Below are 22,773 nucleotides of genomic sequence, written 5' to 3' on the forward strand. Positions count from 1 at the left end.
AAAGTCTTATAATCAATGTACAGATCTTTCATCTCTATGGTTAAATTTATTCATATATTTTAATGCAGTTGTAAATAGGCTTGCTTTCTTTATTTTTCCTCTTAATTCATTGCTATATATAGAAACTCAACTGATTTTTATATATTGATTTTGTATCATCCAACTTTAATGAATTCTTTTACTAGTCCTAAGTTTTTTTGGTGGCATCTTTAGTTTTCTACATATAATAAATCATCTGCAAAAGAATACAATATTACTTTTTCCCTTCTGATTTGAATACCTTTTATTTCTTTTTCTTGCCTAATTTCTCTGGGTAGGACCTCCAAGACTATGTCAAATCAAAGTGTCCAGGGTAAAATGAGCTATATTGGTGGTGTACTAGAGATGGTGTAATGCCAATACATACATTAGGTATGGAACAGTCCATGCTGCTGTAACGAGGCCATAATGGTTTAAGAAGGCATTTTATTTCTGCCTCACATAACAATCTTGGGAGATGGCAAGGACTGGTAAGGCAGGCTGGTATCAGATTATTAGGCTCCTTCTATCAGTTTGCTTTGTTATCTCTAGGGTATTTTGTCTGTATCTTTGAAGATTTGCATTCCTGCCTGTAGGGAGAAGGGGCGAAAAAGGAAGACACACTCTTACTCTGTTCAGAAAACATCCCAGGTGTTGTTTCACATCACTTCTACATATATGATTGGGCAGAACCTGGTCATAAAGCTACACCTAACTGTCAAAAAGTCTGGAAACTATCTTAACTGAGTGACCATACACCCAGCAAAACACCTATAACTAAAAGCAATCACCATTTAGGGGGACACCTACCAGTTCATCCCTTACAATGAGAATTGAAGAATAGTATTTAGAAGAAGAAAACAAGCAAAATGGGGGGACAACTTCCTCTAGATAATCTTCATGTGCACTGAAATGGAAATAATTTTTAAACTCTTTCCAAAAATAATTCCCAGGAGATGGCCTCAACGCTGCACTGGGATTTGTCTCTGTGACCAGAAATCAGGAGGGCAGGATGATACCCAAGAAATCCAAAGTGTTTTGTAGCTTGTAGTTCAGTGAGACCCTCAATGTGCTGCCTGGCAACAATGCATCCTCTTTGGGTTCCTGGACCTTTGACCTTGCAGAGCTCAGAGTTACAGTGATGAAAGCATGAAATTTCTGTGGGTCCTGGGGAGTGATGAGACAGGAGATCAAGATGGCAGAGTAGATGCAAGACATGAAACTCACCTCTTCCCACAGATACATCAGGAATACACTTACAAGTGGAATAATCCTTATAGGACACCTACTGAACACTGGCAGAAGAACTCAAATACCTGAAAGGACAAGAGGGGTCACCACATAATTGGGTATGACAAAGGGAAAAAAGAAAAAAAGAGAGAAGTGGAAACCCGTTGGGCTCTGCACCCCTGGGAGGCAGCTGAAGGGGAGGAGAGGTTTCTGCACCTGAGGGAGTCCCCTCATCAATGGGGAGATCACCTGAGACAGGAAAGAAGCTTTGGAAGCTCAGAGCAGAATACAATAGGCACCTGTGGCTGGCGCAACAGAACGAGACCTACACATATGGTCCTTCCCACTGCCTTTCACACACCAACCTAAGACATGTAACTGCTGATATGGGCAGTAGCTGGGTGCTGGAACATGGGGTCTAGAGAAGAGACTGGGGAGAGAACTGCAGTTGGCCATGCAGAGAAAGCCTTGGAGGACTGGAAGGCAGAGTACTGAAACCAGGAATGTTCTAGGAGGAGGCCCAGGCCACCATGGAAGCTAAGTGCCATTGTTAAGTGACATGGGAGGGGCAGAGCCACCATTTCAGCCTCTTTCCCCCACAGACCCCTCCCTCTGCAGGCTCTGGGAGAGAATCCTATCTGATTGTGCTTGCTTATCTCAGCCTATGTTACCCCTTCCCACATGCTGGAGTAAGCCTGTGTGCCCATTCACCATGGAGCACACTTCCTGCCTAGGCAGGCTCACTCATCCTAACCTCGGTTCCCAAAACTCTCCAGAAAGTGGGAAGAGAGGGACCCTGCCTCAACATAATAAAGGCTCTATATGACAAATGCGCAGCTAATATCATCCTTAACAGTGAAAGCTGAAAGCATTTCCTCTAAGATCAGGAACAAGATAAGGATGTCCTATCTTGCCACTTTTATTCGACATGGTTTTGGAAGACCTAGGGATGGGAATCAAAGAAGAAAAAAAAAATGAAAGGATGAATCTAAATTGGAAAAGAAAAGTAAAACTGTCACTGTTTTCAAATGACATGATAAGTATACATAGAAAATCCTGAAGATGCTACCAGAAAGCTATTAGAACTCATCAATTAATTTGGTAAAGCTGCAGGATACAAAATTAATACACAGAAATCCCTTACATTCTGATACATTAACAATGAAAGATCAAAAAGAAATTAAGGAAACAATCCTATTTACCATCATATCAAAAAGAATAAAATATCTAGGATCTAGGAATAAACCTACATAAAGAGGCAAAAGACTGGCACTCTGAAACTAAGATACTGATGAAAGAAATAAAAAATGACACAAACATATGGAAAAGTATACCACGCTCTGGCTTGTAAGAATCACTATTATCAAAATGACTGTTCTACCCAAGGCAATCTGCAGATTCACTGCAGTCCCTATCAAATTGCCAATGGCATTCTTCACAGAACTAGAACAAAAAAAAAAATTAAGTTTGTATGGAAAAATGCAAACCTCCAAGTAGCCAAAGCAATCTTTAAAAAGAAAAATGAAACTGGAGGAGTCAGGTTCCCTTATTTCAGACAATACTACAAAGCTACAATCATCAAAACTAGTATGGTACGGATACACAAATAGAAATATAGATCAGGAGTTCCCGTCGTGGCACAGTGGTTAACGAATCCGACTAGAAACCATGAGGTTGAGGGTTCCGTCCCTGCCCTTGCTCAGTGGGTTAACGATCCCGCGTTGCCGTGAGCTGTGGTGTAGGTTGCAGACGCGGCTCGGATCCCGCGTTGCTGTGGCTCTGGCGTAGGCCCGCAGCTGCAGCTCCGATTGGACCCCTAGCCTGGGAACCTCCATATGCCGCGAGTGCGGCCCAAGAAATAGCAACAACAACAACAAAAGACAAAAAAAAAAAGAAAGAAAGAAATATAGATCAATTAAAAACCTAGAAAGAAACCCACACTCATGGTCAACTAATCTATGACAAAGGAGGTAAGACTAAACAATAGAGAAAAGACAGTCTTGTCAATAAATGGTGCTGGGAGAACTAGACAAATACATATAAAAGAATGAAATTAGAATACTCTCTAACATGTACACAAAACTAAACTAAAAATGGATTAAAGGCCTAAACATAGTACTATGAAACTATACTATATACAGATACTATAAAACTCCTAGAGGAAAACATGGACAGAACACTCTGACATAAATTGCAGCAATATCTTTTTGGGTGCAACTCCTAGAGTAATGAAAACAAAAACAAAAATAAGTAGATGCAGCCTAATTAAACTCAAAAGCTTTTGCACAGCAAAGGAAATCATAAAAACAAATGAAAAGACAACCCACAGAATGAGAGAAAAAATTTGCAAATGAAGCAACCAACAAGGGGTTAATCTCCAAAATATATAAACATCTCACATAGCAAAAAAACACAACTGAATCAAAAAATGGGCAGAAGATATAAAGAGACATTTCACCAAGGAAGACATACATGGGCTAAAAAACATATGAAAAGATGCTTAACATTGCTAATTATTACAGAAATGCAAATCGACACTACTATAATGTACCACATTACATGAGCCAGGTCATCGTCAAAAAGTCTACAAACAATAAATGTGGAGAAGGTGCAGAGAAAAGGGAACCCTCTTACACTGTTGGTGGGAATGCAGATTGGTACAACCACTATGGAAAACAGTATGGAGGCCCCTCAAAATAACAAAAATAGAACTATCATATGATCCAGCAATCCTACTCTTAAGCATCTATCTGGAGAGAACCTTAATTCAAAAAAGATACAAGCACCCCAGTGTCCATTGTAGCACTGTTTACAATAGCCAAGACATGGAAGCAACCCAAATGTCTGCAGAAAAAGGAATGAATAAATATGTATATGTATATACAATGGAATATTGCTCAGCCATAAAAAGGAATGAAACAATGCCATTTGCAGCAATATGGATGGACCTTGAGATTATTATACTAAGAGAAGTTAGACAATAAATGACAAACATATGATTATAATTTATATGTGTAATCTTAAAAAAAGAATACAAATGAAATTAATTGCAGAACAGAAAAAGATTCACACACTTAGAAAACAAACTTATGGTTCCAAAAGGGGACATATGGAAGGGTGAGAGGGGTGGGCTGGGGGTTTGGGATTGGCATATGCATACTGAGGTGTATGGAATGATTGCCCATTGGGGACCTGCTGTATAGCTGTGACAAAGTCTACCCAGTATTCTGTGATAATCTATGTGGGAAGACAAACTGAAAGAGAATGGATGTGTGTACATGTATAACTGAATCATTTGGTTGAACACCAGAAATTATCACAACATTGTAAATCAACTATATTTCAATAAAACTTTTAAAAAAATGAAAAAAGGAAAAGATACATGTGGGAGTTCCTGCTGTGGTACAGTGGGTTAAGAGTCCACCTGCAGAGGCTTGAGTCACTGCAGAGGTAGAGGTTCAATCTCCAGACCAGCACAGTGTGTTAAATGATCCAGCATTGACACAGCTTCAGTGTAGGTTCACAGCTGCAGTGGCTCAAACTCAATCCCTGGCCTACTAACTTCAATATGCTGTGGGTACAGCCATTAAAAAAAGAAGAAAATTAAGAAAAGATACATGCACCCCAATGTTCACTGCAACACTATTTACAATAGCTGAGACATGGAAGCAATGTAAATATCCACTGACAGACAAATAGATAAAGTAGATGTGGTACATATATACAATGGAAAATTGCTCAGCCATAAAAAAAGAATGAAATAATGCCATTCATAGCAACATGGATGGACCTAGAGATAATTATACCGAGTAATGTAAATCAGACTTCAAGATTCTTTAATAACCTATATGGGGAAAAAAGAATATATATATGTATATGTATAACTGATTCACTTTGCCATACACCTGAAACTAATACAACATTGTAAGTCAACTATACCTCCATAAAATTTTTAAAAATGAAAAGTAAAACACTGCAAAAAATAATAGTAAATCCCAGCTGCACTTAATATGGCTCTCTGCATAGTAAGAAATTCTTCCAGGAGTTCCTGCTCTGGCACAGCAGGTTAAGGACCTGGCATGGTCTCTGTGGTGGTGCAGGTTCAATTCTTGACCCAATGCAGTGGGTTAAGAATCTGACATTGCCACAGCTACAGTGTAGGTTGCAGCTGCAGCTCAAATTTGATCCCTGGCCCAGGCATTTCCATATGCTGTGGATGTAGCCAAAAAGGAAAAAAAAAAAAAAAGAAATTCTTCTAAGTGCATTATATTTCCAAATAAACTTATTATGTATGTTATTTTTGATACTGTGCTATAAAAAACCTGTAGCTTTATAAGTTGCCATCTCCTTTTAAAATATATTTTAAAATTCTGATATGAAAGATTATCTGTGCATAAGGAAGATTTAGAGAATACAATATTAAAGATACAGTATAAATATTACTTACTATATTATCATCCATAGATAACTGATAATATTGGTCAATTTATTTCTTTTTGTAATGCAAATATTTTGGAAAACTCATTTATTTATCCTCCTTTTTGCTACCCAGTGGTATCTTCTAACTATATTCTCATATCACTAAAAGTCATTCAAAAAGCCTAATTTTTAATAATTTTTCTTCTTCCTTAATGCCTTTTTGGTTTTATATAAAATCATGGTACCATTGTATATAGTATGTAAAATTATACCTAGTAGATGATATATGCATGAAAGTAAAGTCTTGCTCTTATACTTCAAATCTCATTATCAGTACAAAATTCTTATAAAACTAAGCTACAAAAGAAGTTTTAAATTTTATAAACAATTTGAAATTGTGGTTAACTGGTTACCTATACTGTGCTTCAGAGGCTATATTATATTACTTGTTTGACTTAGGAGATATATTCATGCCAACCTATTTTTGGCTCCACTTCACCTGTCTTTTTTCTTTATTGTGTCATGATGTCAGTTTTGATCTATACCTTCCTGCCTCTAGGGATCCTCGCCTAAAGATACAAACCTAAACCTTTCATAATTATAAGCACATCAAAGACTGGCTGCTTTGCTTAGCTGCAGAGATCTATTCAAGACTATATTACTAGTATAACTTAAAAGAGATTTATAATTTTCAGCAAAGTTCCTAAGAAGGCATGATTATCCAAACCTTTGTTACTTTCACTGTGGTGACATAATGTTGTCAATCACAGAATGTGACATATTAAACAATATCAATTATTGTTACCTTACATATAGATTTTCTCTAAATTAGGTTTTTATTTTCAGGTCAAATCCTTCCATCATTTAAATATTTAACATCCTCGAATTATGAAATACTAAATCACAATATTATGAAACAAGGTGTCTTTTAGAACTTACCTAGTCATAAATTGACAGTTAATTAGCAAAAGATAATAATAATCTTTTCCTGTAGAGAAAGGTGCAAACATTAAACTATTTGGGCTTTAACTCTACTTTTTCTCCTTTTCAGAAAAGAGTCAATGTCTCAAACCTTCTTCTCTGACTTATTAGTTAGACAAGTAAATTGCACTGATCCAGGACAGAATTGTTCCCAATTAAATTTTATGCAAGTAAATAATGAAGAATTTGTTCAATGATTGGTATGTATATATATTAAGAATAGCTAATTAAACCATGAAGCTGGATTAAAATCATGCATCTGCTTTATCAAAATTTAGGTAGTATATTTACCCTTTAGCTGTTTGCTTTTTTGGGGTTTTTTTTTGTTTTGTTTTTGTTTTGTTTTGTTTTGCCACAGCATGCAGCTTGATGTGGGATCTCAGTTCCCAGACCAGGGATTGAACCTATACCACAGTGGTGAAAGCACCAAATCCTAACTTCTAAACCACCAGGGGACCAACCCCCAATCTTTACCTGCTTTTAAACCTTTTTATAGTGTACATAATAGATTCATATAACCATAAATTTCTATTTTCCAGGGGAATCAGGAGGAAATCAGCTTTTTTTCTAGTGACATATTCCACAGGCTCAAAGAAAATAAAATGGCCTTCATTTCCAGATCTAAACATCCTCCAATTTGCTCTGGAGTCGAATTTAGTTTAAAGCTGATATTTTTCAGTTTGCACCACAGACATTCATACATGTACACTTATCAAGTCACAGAGATGTCAGAAAGTCATAAAGTATTCCAATGATGTACTAGGGCCAGCGCCTATGGCCTTGCAAGTGCCAGTTGAGGGTATTTCTTCTCGACTCCAAGTTAAGGGATATGTCATATTGGTAGCTCAAAACTGGCCACAGAAATCAGGAAACTGGTTGTTTTTTGGCTTTTGTTTGGGTTTGGTTTTTGGAGAGCTGACTGTTAGTCATTTAACAGCATATAACTGAGTAATCCTGGTTATGATTCCCAAAGGTCAAGTCTCCGCATATCAAAGAAAAGACCTCTAACTGTTCCTGATTCTACAACTCCCAGAACTTAATTTTAACATTCATACCTCCTCCTCCAGAAAAATAAAAGAGGGAGTAGGGTTCATATCACATGTAATTTATTGCTTGTCTTTGCAATTATATAGCAATGTTGTCCAGTGGAAATACAATGCAAGGCACATACATAACATTAAATTTTCTACTAATGTTAAAAGTACATCTCAAATTAGATGTTAAATTTTCATCAGAAATACTTTATCTGTATTTAGATTTCATAAAGTTTTTAGTTGAAGTAATTTCAGATACCCAAGATGGTCCATATATCCTTTATTAACAGTATCAGTTTTTAAATTCAAATTTTTAATACATAAAATTTAAAACTTAGTTCCTCAGTCATACTAGCCACGTTTAATAACTCAGAAGCCACACATAGTAGTAGTTAACCATATGAACAGTGCAGCTGTATAGTATCAGCATTTCAGGAATTCTCCAGATCTTGGGCCTCCCTTGATATGTGGAATCAAATGGATTCTTCCAATTTTCAGTGCCTCAGTTTTCTGAGACAATAAAAATCTTAGAAGAATAATCAATAATTGTATCTATTTAATGACAGATGTTCAAATGATTGCCATAATCATGAAATCACTCATATGATATAGCAGCTATGATATACAGCATGTCAGTTTATTTAAAAAAAATCATCAAGCACTAGCTCATTTTAAAGAGCTTAACATTGTTAGATGTTAGTAGCAATAAATGCTAAGCATTTATAGTTTTTCATCTTTAAAGGGCTTTACAAATTGTAATTAATCTTATAACATAATAGTATATCATTCCTGTTAGAAGTGGATTCCTGAGGCCAAAGAAGGCCTTTCTACTCAACAAAAACCTTCAATCTACTTGTCATATACTCTATACTACAATGTATAATAAATTTGAGTGTTATACTTTATTCATGAGAGATGAACAGTACAAAATATTTACTTTAAATGACTTTTCTAATCCTGAATACAATAAACTAATCTAACAGGAAAAAGTGTTTCTATAATGTTCATCACATGTATATTGTCTGTGAAACTAAGAAAATTAAATACAACTTTTATTATATAAAAAAGATTATTAAATACCATTTTTATGGTACTTCTCAACTGCCGTCAAAACCATAACATCATCAGTTTTTATGGGCCTTCCAGTCTTCAGAGTACTTACCTGCATCATTTTATTATCTCAACAACCCTAAAAGATTGACAGGGCAGATGTTATGCCCATTTTTTGGATGAAATTCAGAAAGGCTCAGTGCCTTGCTTACATAATTACATAGTGATCAGTGCAACAATTAGAGTCAAAACTGAGATCTTATTATTTTAGCTATCATTTATCAAGTGCATACTATATGTGGGAGAATATGTTGAACACTGCATTATCTCATTTAATTGCCACAACAATCTTACAACATAGACATTTTACAGATGAAGAAAGTATAATGCAGAAAAATTGTTACACATAATAAGTCCTTTTTTCTCAAAGCATATGTTCTTAACTTGTCTAATGTACTGAATCTAGAAATGTACTATTTTCAGGGTAGGAGAATAAAGGAACCAATCTTTTTTTTTTTTTTTGGTCTCTTTTTTTAGGGCCACACCCATGGCAAATGGAAATTCCCAGGCTAGGGGTTGAATCAGAGATGTAGCTTTCCTACATTACAGCTCACACCTTGGGGTTGAATGGGAGATGTAGCTTTCCTACATTACAGCGCACACCCTTGGATCCTTAACCCACCAAGCAAGGCCAGGGATCAAACCCACATCCTCATAGATAGTAGTCGGGTTCACTACCGCTGAGCCATGATGGGAACTCAGGAACCAATCTTCATCAAAAAATAAAAATTACTATAGACTAGCACATGTTATTTGCCTAGCATATTGCTAAGCTCTGCAATTTCAAATTTACAACAACAAAACAATATTAAGAGTTAAATATTAGTTTTCCCATTTATAAGGACAGAGACCTCAATCTGACACAAAATTTAAAAACAAACAAGCCTATCAAAAAATGGGCAGAAGATCTAAACACACAGTTCTCCAAAGAAGACATACAGATAGCTGAGAAACACATGAAAGGATGTTCAACATCACTCATTATTAGAGAGATGCAAATCAAAACCACTCTGAGGTACCACCTTACACCAGCCAGAATGGCCATCATCCAAAAGTCTACAAACAATAAGTGCTAGAGAGGGTGTGGAGAAAAAGGAACCCTAGTACACTGTTGGTGGGATTGTAAATGGGTGCAACCACTGTGGAAAGCAGTATGGAGTTTCCTCAGAAAACTAAACATAGAACTACCATTTGATCCAGCAATCCCACTCCTGGGCATCTACCCAGAGAAAACCATGACTCACAAAGACACATGTACTCCAATGTTCATTGTAGCACTATTTACAATAGCCAAAACATGGACACAACCTAAATGTCCATCAACAGAAGAGTGGATAAAGAAGAAGTGGTACATATACACAGTGGAATATTACTCAACCATTAAAAAGAACGAAATACTGGCATTTTTAGCAACATGGATGGACCTAGAAACTATCATGCTAAGTGAAGTCAGCCATACAATGAGACACAAACATCCAATGCTTTCACTGACATGTGGAATCTGAAAAAAGGACAGACTGAACTTCTTTGCAGAACAGATGCTGACTCATAGACTTTGAAAAACTTATGGTCTCCGGAGGAGACAGTTTGGGGGGAGGGAGGATGTGCTTGGGCTGTGGGATGGAAATCCTGTGAAATCAGATTGTTGTGATCATTATACAACTACAGATGTGATAAACTCATTTGAGTAATAAAAAAATAAAATTAAAAAAATAAATAAAATATTTCAGAAGATGCAAAAAAACAAACAAAAAAACCATTCCTGTTTGACTCCAAATCTCACACTCTGAACCACTTTGCCAGTATGCTTTTTTATTTCAAGTCCATTGTAATTTTCCATATTCCTTACTGTCCTTTGTTGCTCATTACTTAATTTTTTGTGTTGTTTTGCTTTTTGCAGGATTTGGGGGGGGTGCATTTAAAAAAAAAAAAAGACAGTGAGGAAGTTTTCTTTGTCAGCTTTGCTTACCATATCATACTAACAGTGCAAAAGCAAGTACTTACACCATTTTTCATAGCATAATGCAGGAAAGTAGCTTTGAGCAGTGTGTCATACAACTCTATAGCTTTGAGCAGTGTGTCATACAACTCTATAACTTTGAGCAGTGAGCTGGCAAGTTACAGTACTAATGCGAAACTGAATTTCTTTACCTTAGCCTTTGAGCTAAACAATTCCTTCAACTATTCAATAGTAAATTTCAGCAGTGTCTCCAGAACCAAAGGAAACTGACTTGTTCATTCAGTGGGTGTTTTGATTTAAAGCTTTATTTATAACAACAAAATATGAGAGGACCAAGCATTATTATATACTAAATTTTCTCATAATGTTGCAAAATAATTTAACTTAATGGAGGTCATTAAATGAAAGATCATTAAATGTGATTACTTCAGCCAGAAAAATTCTTTATTCCTACATTACTTGAAATCTTATGAAGTTCTCATTTCATGTTGCCTCAGTAATCAAAAATAAAAGTGTTTAGGAATTCTCTTGTAGCTGAGCAGGTTAAGGGTCTGGCACTGTCACTGCATGGCTTGGGTCACTGCTGTGGCATGGGTTTGATCCTTGGCCTGTGAACTTTTATATGCCTCAGGCCCAGCCAAAAAAAAGAAGTGTTTAGGTGTTCATAACATTTTTTCATAACAAATAGCATGTTAACCTAAGTACCATGAATATTTCTTGGGTAGATTTTCTGTTAAAATTCACTAAGTTCTTTTTTCTTAATTTTCTGGCTAAATTCCATAATTAGATAGTTACCATGTTGCTGGTTAAGACTGCCTCTAAGAAGGAAGTAAAACATGTTTATACACATACATTCATAAGCAAGGTCAAAAGAGAAGACTAAACATGAAAGAGAAACATGTTGTTTCTAGTTACAACTTTGTCCCTATTTAGAATTAGATGTACTCATAAATGCATGCACTGTAATAATGTATAGAGATGACAGTTTCATTATTCTTTTATGAAATTTATTGTTTTTTCAAGCTAATAGTCTAAATATTTGGAATGCATTCATTTAAGCAGAAGAAATAGCTGGCAAATATACGCCTGCTAAGTTTATAACCTTTCTGTGTTTATTCAATGTAGGGTAACTTGAAGTGACAGGGTATGACATATCACAGAGATGACTCAGGTCAGGAATTTGAAGAAATCTTAAAAACAATACTCTAAAAGGGACTTAAATAAATAAATAGCACATTAAAGATATGTAAAGTTTATAGTCTTTTTAAAAATCCTGTCTTCTATCAAAGAATTCAGTTCAAGTTATTAAATGTTTAGGAAAGTCTTTTACTCAGAAAAAAATAATTATCTAGAAATCAGGTTAGGAGAGGAATCTCTAGGTTCCTTTACAGTCAGTGTGCCTATCAACAGATATATCTATTTATTTAGAGCTTATATCTCTATTTGTTGACCAAAGAAGTCAATAATAAATTTATGTTTCTATCACATAGTTTTCCTTTTTTTTTTCTGAAGCCTTTGCAATTATTTAGCTTTCATTACAAACTCCTGTCACAAAGCAAGGGGTTTCAACAAATATGGTTAGATCACAAGATTTCTCCTAAAGGGCTGAATTTTGTTTCTATCATAGGAAAACAAGTGTGTACTTTGGTAACGGCAAAGTGTAACATACATTTGGAGGAGTATACATATTTTAAGTGTTCAACTCAGTAAACTCCCCACATATCCAGCATCCAGAAAATGAAACTGAACTTTATCAGAACCCTAAAAAGGCTCCCTTCTCCCACTTTTGCATACCTCCAAAGAATAAACATTCCTGATTTCTAATACTATGAATGGGTTTTACTTGATCTTAGAAGAGAATCATCTGTCCTTATCTAGAAATAGGTGTAATCATAAATGTATTTACTGTAGTAACATAGAAATGACCAATAGGGTCTCTTATTGTCAGGGTTAAGGTATGACTTATTTCACTTAACATTACTTTTGTGAAATACACCCACATTATGAATATTATTCCATTATATACAGCAATATATTACACAATTTATTTTTTCATTTTGTCGCTAATGGATATTTCAGTTATTTCCAGTTAGAGTTCTCATAAATATTCTCCTATATATCCTTTGTGAATATACCTATCCATTTCTGCATACATTCAGATTTACTGGTAAGATTTCTTTGGAGTAGCTGAAGCAGCTTACATTTTTTTTTAAACCAGTACATGAGAGTTCCTGTTTAGCCCCATCCCTGCCAATTGTTATCCCCTGCCACCATTTTACTCATTCTGAGGATTTATAGCATTATTACGTTTAATTTGTATTTTGCTGTTGACTCATGAAACTGAGCTTCCTGTTATATGTTTATTGGAAATTTGAATATGTTTTCTGAAGTGTCTTTCAAGACTTCTAATCAAAGTTCTACTGAGTTATTCTTTTTCTTATGATTTTTTCAGGAGTTCTTCATATAATCCTGATATATTACTGTAAATATTTTCTCCCATTCCTGGGTTCCCTTTATTGCTTTTTCAATATTGTATTTTGATGAACATAAGTTTTTAGTAATAATGTACTTTTTTTTTTTACCATTTTGTTCATGGCATTTTGTGATCTGTTTGAGAAAGTCTGTAATACTCGAAAGTCATGAGGGGGTATCTTATATTTTCTTTAAGATTTCTGTCTTTCCTTTTTCATTTAGATCTATGACTCATATAGGATTTATTTTTTGTGTATACTGTGGGCAGGTTTTTTAAAGTGCTTGTTTTTACCACATGGATATCCACATGAACTGGCACCACTTATTTAAAAGATAATCCATTCTCTATTGCACTGCAGTGTCACCTTTATTGTAAATCAAGTAACTACAGTATATCTATTACCACTGTTTCAATTACTGTAAATTTCTAAAAGGTCTGGGTTTTTAGTTATGCAAGTCTTCTAGCTTTGCTGTTCAGAATTTCCATGCTATTCTTGGTCCTTTGCACTTCCATTTCCATTGTACAACCAGTTGCCAATTTACACACAAAAATATTGTTAGGGCCATCCATTCATGATCAAGACCCTCACCAAAGTGGGTATAGAGGGAACATTCCTGAATATAATCAAAGCCATTTATGATAAACCCACAGCAAATATAATACTCAATGGGGAAAAACTGAAAGCCTTCTCACTCCAATCTGGAACAAGACAGGGATGCCCACTCTCACCACTGCTCTTCAACATCGTTTTGGAAGTCCTAGCCACAGCAATTAGACAAACAAAAGAAATCAAAGGCATCCATATAGGAAGAGAAGAGATCAAACTGTCACTGTATGCAGATGACATGATACTATACATAGAAAACCCTAAGGACTCAACCCCAAAACTACTTGAACTGATTCATAAATTCAGCAAAGTAGCAGGATATAAGATGAACATTCAGAAGTCAGTTGCATTTCTGTATACCAGCAATGAACTATTAGAAAAGGAATACAAAAATACAATACCTTTTAAAATTGCACCTCACAAAATCAAATACCTCGGAATACACCTGACCAAGGAGGTAAAGGACCTATATGCCGAGAACTATAAAACTTTCATCAAAGAAATCAAAGAAGATGTAAAGAAATGGAAAGCTATTCCATGTTCCTGGATTGGGAAAATCAATATTGTAAAAATGGCCATACTACCCAAAGCAATCTACAGATTCAATGCAATCCCTATCAAATTACCCAGGACATTTCTCACAGAACTACAACAAACAATCCAAACATTTATATGGAACCACAAAAGACCCAGAATCGCCAAAGCAATCCTGAGAAACCAAAACCAAGCAGGAGGCAGAACTCTCCCAGACTTCAAGAAATACTACAAAGCCACAGTCATCCAAACAGTGTGGTACTGGTATCAAAACAGACAGACAGACCAATGGAACAGAATAGAGAACCCGGAAATAAACCCTGACACCTATGGTCAATTAATCTTTGACAAGGGAGGCAAGAACATCAAACGGGAAAAAGAAAGTCTATTCAGCAAGCATTGCTGGGAAACCTGGACAGCTGCATGCAAGGCAGTGAACCTAGAACACACCCTCACACCATGCACAAAAATAAACTCAAAATGGCTGAAAGACTTAAACATACGACAGGACACCATCAAACTCCTAGAAGAAAACATAGGCAAAACCCTCTCTGACATCAACATCATGAATATTTTCTCAGGTCAGTCTCCCAAAGCAATCGAAATTAGAGCAAAAAGAAACCCATGGGACCTCATCAAACTGAAAAGCTTTTGCACAGCAAAGGAAACCCAAAAGAAAACAAAAAGATAACTTACAGAATGGGAGAAAACAGTTTCAAATGATGCAACTGACAAGGGCTTAATCTCTAGAATATATAAACAACTTATACAACCCAACAGCAAAAAAACCAATCAATCAATGGAAAAATGGGCAAAAGACCTGAATAGACATTTCTCCAAAGAAGATATACAGATGGCCAACAAATACATGAAAAAATGCTCAACATCGCTGGTTATAAGAGAAATGCAAATCAAAACTACCATGAGACATCACCTCACACCAGTCAGAATGGCCATCATTAATAAGTCCACAAATAACAAGTGCTGGAGGGGCTGTGGAGAAAAGGGAACCCTCCTGCACTGTTAGTGGGAATGGAAACTGGTACAGCCACTATGGAGAACAGTTTGGAGATACCTTAGAAATCTATACATAGAACTTCCATATGACCCTGCAATCCCACTCTTGGGCATCTATCCGGACAAAACTCTACTTAAAAGAGACACGTGCACCCGCATGTTCATTTGCAGCACTATTCACAATAGCCAGGACATGGAAACAACCCAAATGTCCATCGACAGAGGATTGGATTCGGAAGAAGTGGTATATACACACAATGGAATACTACTCAGCCATAAAAAAGAATGACATAATGCCATTTGCAGCAACATGGATGGAGCTAGAGAATCTCATACTGAGTGAAATGAGCCAGAAAGACAAAGACAAATACCATATGATATCACTTATAACTGGAATCTAATATCCAGCACAAATGAACATCTCCTCAGAAAAGAAAATCATGGACGTGGAGAAGAGACTTGTGGCCGCCTGATGGGAGGGGGAGGGAGTGGGAGGGATCGGGAGCTTGGGCTTATCAGACACAACTTAGAATAGATTTACAAGGAGATCCTGCTGAATAGCATTGAGAACTTTGTCTAGATACTCATGTTGCAACAGAAGAAAGGGTGGGGGAAAAAATGTAATTGTAATGTATACAAGTAAGGATAACCTGACCCCCTTGCTGTACAGTGGGAAAATAAAAAAATTATTAAAAAAAAAATAATAATAAATAAATAAATAAAATAAAATACTTCACAACTTTCCGTGCAGAGGACTAGCACATAGTTCCTAAATTTATTTCTAAACATATAGGATGTGTATGCTATTCTAAGTGGTATTTTGATTTTCTGTATGCTTTTTTTAAAATGTAGAAATAAAAAAATTGAGTATTTGTCTTACATGCACTGATTTTTTAAAAAAGAACACTGGAGTAGATACATAAAACAGAAGCAAAATTAGGAAAGAAATAAAAAGTGCTTCATGGGGTTACTTGAGAGAGACTATGTTCCTTGAAACCAACGAACAAAAATACTAACTGAATTGTAGCAGTCCTTGTCCACTAATGGACCACCTGTGAATTAGTTCCTATTGTCTACCCGTTCATTTGTTTTTCATTGGTATGATCTTATCTCTCGCCTTTGTGGGGTTTTACTGAATTCTACATCTTGAATTTAAAAAATCATAGCACCATCAATGATATTATATTCCACCAAATAGGATTTTCCTTTTCCTCTGCTGCTTAGAATGAGGATGACTATCTTAATGTAATCAGGGACTATGCCAGATTTATGCTGGGTTGTAATTTTGGTAAAATTCAGTCTACCACTGGCCTTCCTCTATTCCTACAATGTGTGTGTGTGTGTGTGTCTGTGTGTGTGTACAAACACATACAAAGGCATATATAATAATGTTATATGTATTGTGTATGATATAATACATGTATAATTAAAATGGAACAGAAAAATTTTTAAATTTTTATCCAGGACCCCAGATGGAATACTGGTATGCTGCAAACTTTTCCATCCTTCCTGAAAGCAAAATTTACTTTTAAAGTACTTTCCTCTTTATACTGTCTTTTATCTTTCAAGCAACTTTAAAAATAATTTACATTAAACATAGGATTAGTGATTATTTTGTTGAGATAAATTTTATATAATATAAAATGTACAATTCAGTGGTTAGTATATTGGTCAGTGAAATATTGTGTATGATTACAACTATCTTTAGATAATACTGTATGTCACTGGTAATTATGTGGGTATTGTATTTTAATAAGCACCAAAAATCTGGTAAAATAACTTGAGCATAATGTACAGCAAAACTCATTTTTCTAATGAACATTTATCTGGCCACTTATACAGAATTAAACATGGTTGAAAAATAGAAAATAAGAAAGAACTCCAAATAGCCAAAATATTTATCACAAAGCCCATGCTCCAAAATAAATCTAATATAATTTACTCATGTAGAATTTATTTTTAACAAGATTGAGAAGCTTACAAGTTCTTTTTTCTGATCACAGTTTTTAAAAAATGCTCATGGCAGTTAGAAATAACGAGTGGATGCCTAAGTGAGAACAGAGAGAGAAAATTTAAAAAATATGAAAAAGTCACAACAATCTGTGGCACAATTCAGTAAGCTCCAAAGACATAATTATATTCAAACACATTTTCTCCAAATTGATCTATAGTTAAATACAATTCCAATCAAAATCTTAAATAAGCCAACAAATTGGACAACCTAGAAGAAATGACAAATTCCTAGAAACATATACTTACCAAGACAGAATCATGAAGAAATAGAAAATTTGAATAAAATGATTACTAGTAAGAAGACTGTTGAGTAATATAAAACCTTCCAAAAACAAAAGTCCAGAACCAGATGACTTCATGGTGAATTCTACCAAACACTTAAATTAATACCAATCCATTAATCAAACTTGTGGAAAATATAGCAAAGCAAGGAATACTTCCAAACTGTTTTACAAGGCTAGGATTATCCTAATACCAAAACCAGATAGAGATACTGTAAGAAAATTACAGGCTGATATCCTTGATAAACATAGATGCAAAAATCCTCAACAAAATATAAGCAAACTGAATTCAAAACTACACTAAAAAGAACAAACACCATTATCAAGTGGGATTTATTCCAGGGATGCAAGGAGGGTTCAACATCAGAGAGCAATCAATGTGCTACACCAAATTAACAAGTGAAGGACAAAAATCATATCATCTCAATAGATACAGAAAAGGAAGCTGACAAAGTTCAATATCCATTTTTTGTAAAAACTCACAAAATGTGTAGAGGAAATGTATATTTAGAAAATAAAGACCATATATGGGAAGCCCACAGCTAACATCATACATAACAGTGGAAAACTGAAAGTTTTTCCTCTAGAATGAGAAACAAGGTAAGGATACTTAATCTTGCTACTTTGAATCAACATGCTATTAGCAGTTCTAACCAGAGCAATTAGGCAAGAAAAAGAAATAAAAAACATTCAAATCAAGGAGGGAGAATTAAAACTATTTGCAGATGATATGTCTGGAAAACTCTAAAGACTCCACTAAATAACTGTTAGAACTAATAAATTTTCAGTACTTTCAGGATACAAATCAGTTTTCAAAAATCTGTTGCACTTCTCTCCACTAATATTGAAAAATTAAGAAAATTCTATTTACAACTCCATCAAAAAGAATAAAATACCAAGGAATAAATCTAACCAAAGAGGTGACAGGCCTGAATACTACATGAAATTGAGAGAAATTGAAGAAGACCACAAAAATAAAGATAAATCACGTTCATGGATTGTAAGAATTAATACTGTTAAAATTTCCATATACAGAAAGAAATCTACATATTCAATGCAATCCCTACTAAAAATGGCATTTTTCACAAAAATCAAACCAATAATCTTAAAATATGTGTGGAAAAACAAAAGACCCCAGATAGCCAAAGCAATCTTTAGGAAGAACAAAGCTGGTGGCATCATGGTTCCTGGTTAGTATAGTAATCAAAACAGGGTAGTATGGGCATTAAAGCAGACACACAGCCCAATGAAATAAGTCCATGCAAATATAGTCGATTAATTTACAACAAAGGAGCCAAGAATACTAAATGAGGTAAGAATAGTCTTTTCAATAAATGGTGTGAGGACAGTACAACTGTATAGCCACATGCAAAAGAATCAAACTGAAACACTATACAAAAAATTAACCAAAATGGATCAAAGACTCGACTATAAGACCAAAACCATAAAACTCCCAGAAGAAAACATAGGTAGTAAGAACTCTGACATCAGTCTTGGCAATGATATTTGGATTTGACAATAAGCAAACACAAATAAGTAGGACCACATCAAACTAACTGGAACCATCAACAAAATAAGAAGGCAGCCTATAGAATAGAGAAAGTATTTGCAAATAGTATATCTGATAAGGGATTAATATCCGAAAAACATAAAGAACTCATGCAACTCAATAGAAAAAAAAACTAAACATTTCAATTAAAAATGGACAGAGGATCTGAACAGACATTTTCCAAAAGAAGACATATAAATGGCTAACAAGTATGTGAAAAGATGCTCAACATCACAAATCAGGGAAATGCAAATCAAAACAACAATGACATAGCACTTCACACCTTGAAGAAAAACTACTCTCAGAAGGACAAGAAAATGGGAAAAAGTCTCTTGAGCAAGTAGTGCTGGGAAAACTGGATAGCTGCATGCAAATCAATGAAACTAGAACACACCCTCACACCATGCACAAAAATAAACTCAAAATGGCTTAAAGACTTAAATGTAAGACAAGACACCATCAAATTCCCAGGAGAGAACATAGGCAAAACATTCTCTGACATCAATCATAAAAATGTTTTCCTAGCTCAGTCTCCCAAGGCAACAGAAATAAAAACAAAAATAAACCAATGGGACCTAATCAAACTTACAAGCTTTTGCATAGCAAAGGAAGCTGTAAGAAAAAAAAAAGCCTACAGAATGGGAGAAAATAGTTTCAAATTATGCAACTGACAAGAGCTTAATCTCTAAAATATACAAACAACTTATACAACTCAACAGCACACACATACATAAAAAAACCCAATTGAAAAATGGGCTGAAGACCTGAATAGACATTTCTCCAAAGAAGATATACGGATGGCCAACAGGTACATGAAAAAATGCTCAACATCACTAATTATTAGAGAAATGCAAATCAGAACTACAATAAGGTACCACCTCACAGCAGTCAGACTGGCCATCATTAATAAGTCTACAAATAACAAACACTGGAGAGGGTGTAGAAAAAGGGTATCCTCCTACACTGCTGGTGGGAATGTAAATTGGTACAACCACTATGGAAAATAGTATGGAGGTACCTCAAAAAACTAAATATAGAACTACCATATGACCCAGCAATCCTACTCCTGGGCATATATCCAAAGCATTCACTGAAAAAGATACACTGCAGCACTATTCACAATAGCCAAGACATGGAAACAACCTAAATGTCCATCAACAGATGAATGAATGAAGAAGATGTGGCACATATACACAATGGAATACTACTCAGCCACATAAAAGAACAAAATAATGTCATTTTCAACAACATAGATGGAACTAGAGTCTCTCATACTAAGTGAAGTAAGTCAGAAAGAAGAAGAAATACCATATGATATCACTTATACCTGGAATCTAATATATGGCACAGATGAACCTATCTACAGAAAAGAGACAAACTCATGAACATGGAGAACAGACTTGTGATTACAAAGGGGGAGGGAGAGGGAGTGGGATGGACTATGAGTTTGGAGTTAGTAGATGCAAATTACTGCATCTGGAGTGGATAAGCAATGAGATCCTGCTGTATAGCACAGGGAACTCTATATACTCACTTGTGATGGAACATGATGGAGGATAATGTGAGAAAAAGAATGTATATACATGTGTGTGTGTGTGTGTCTGTGTCACATTGCATTATAGTAGAAATTGATAGAACATTGTAAATCAACTATAAATTTTTTTAAAAGAGACAAGAAATAACATGTATTAGTGATGATATAGGGAAAGGGAAACATGCCCCCTTGCCATGGGTGTAAATTGGTGCAGCCACTATGGAAAACAGTATGAGATTCCTCAAAAAAAAAAAATGGAAGTATCATATGATCAAGTAATTACACTTCTGGGTCATTTATCAGAAGGTAACAAAGATATTCAAAAATATACCTGTACCCCTCTGTTCATTGTAGCATTATTTACCACAGCTAAGACATGTTGAGAATCTATATACTCAATAATGGACGTATGGATATAAAAATGTGTGTGTGTGTATGTGTGTGTGTATGTACACTGGAATATTATTAAGCCATAAAAATGAAGGAAACCTTACCATCTGTGACAACGTGGATGGACCCTGAGAGCATTATGCTAAGTGGAATATATCAGAGAAATACAAATACTGTATGATCTCATGTATATGTGGGGTCAAAGGAAAACCCATAGATATAGGGAATAGATTGGTAGTTACCAGAGGCAGGGGCTATACATGAATGAAGCTATTTAAAAGGTACATACTTCCAGTTGTAAGATAAATAAGTCCTGGAGATGTAATGTACATCATAGTGACTATACTTAACAGTATTTATATTGTGTATTTAAAAGTTGCTAAGAGTGTAAATCTAAACATTCTCATCACAAGAAAAAGAATTATAATTATGCTTGGTGATAGATCTTAACTAATCTTATTCTGGTAATCATTTATATATATTTATAATAATAAAGTAGTTACGTTGTATACCTAAAGTAATACAATGTCATACATCAATTATATATCATTCTGAAAGGAAACGAAAACAAAAAATAAAATAATATACTAAACCCTAACCTAGCAATAATTAAATGTCAGTGATTTAAATACATCAATTTAAAAACAGATTTGCAAAATATTAAAATAAAAGACCAATATATATGCTGTTTGTCAGAAACTCTTTTCAGGTATAATGATGCACATATGCTATATGTAAAAGGATAGAAAAAAGTATACCATCCAAACATTAATCAGAAGAAATAAGTAGTGGCTCTATTAATGTCAGATAAATTAGACTTCAAGGACAAGAAAACTACCAGGGACACAGAAGGACATTACATCATTACAAAAGAGCAACCCACTATGAAGACATACTAAGCCTAAATGTGTATGCACTAATTGGAGTTCCCGTTGTGACTAAGTTGAAAAGAAAATGACTGGTAACCATGAGGACACAGGTTTGATCCTTGGCCTCGTTCAGTGGGTTAAGGATCCAGCATTGCTGTGAGCTGTGGTGTAGGTTGCAGATGTGGCTCAGATCCCACATTGCTGTGGCTGTGACATAGGCCAGCAGTTACAGCTCTGATTTGACCCCTAGCCTGGGAACCTCCATATGCTGTGAATGCAGCCCGCCCCGCCCAAAAAAAGAAAAAAAAAATGTGTATGCACTAATTAAGAGGGCTACAAAGGAAATGAAGCTAAATAGTGACAGAATTGAAGAACTAGACAAGCCAACAGTTGTTGTTAGAAATATCAACACCCCATCCCAACAACTGGTAGAACAACTAGACAGAAATTCAGCAAGAACTCAACAGCACCATCAACTATGCAACAACAGCAGAATATATATACTTGTCAATTTAAAAAAAAAGAATTAAGCATATTTAAAAAAAAACTCCTCTTCATGACCACAACAGATAACTGTTTCTCCTAAATTCATAGAGACAGAGAAAGTTAAATAAATAAAAAGACAAAGTACTCCCATTAAAATAACAAGAGTAATCTAATGGAATAATGAAACAGTGCTCACAAGTCTAGACACTGAGTTCAAAATGTCATAATAAAAATGCTAAAATGCTATAAGGGATTGCCCTTGTAGCAC

Source organism: Phacochoerus africanus, chromosome 5, assembly GCF_016906955.1.
Source record: "Phacochoerus africanus isolate WHEZ1 chromosome 5, ROS_Pafr_v1, whole genome shotgun sequence".
NCBI lineage: Eukaryota > Metazoa > Chordata > Mammalia > Artiodactyla > Suidae > Phacochoerus > Phacochoerus africanus.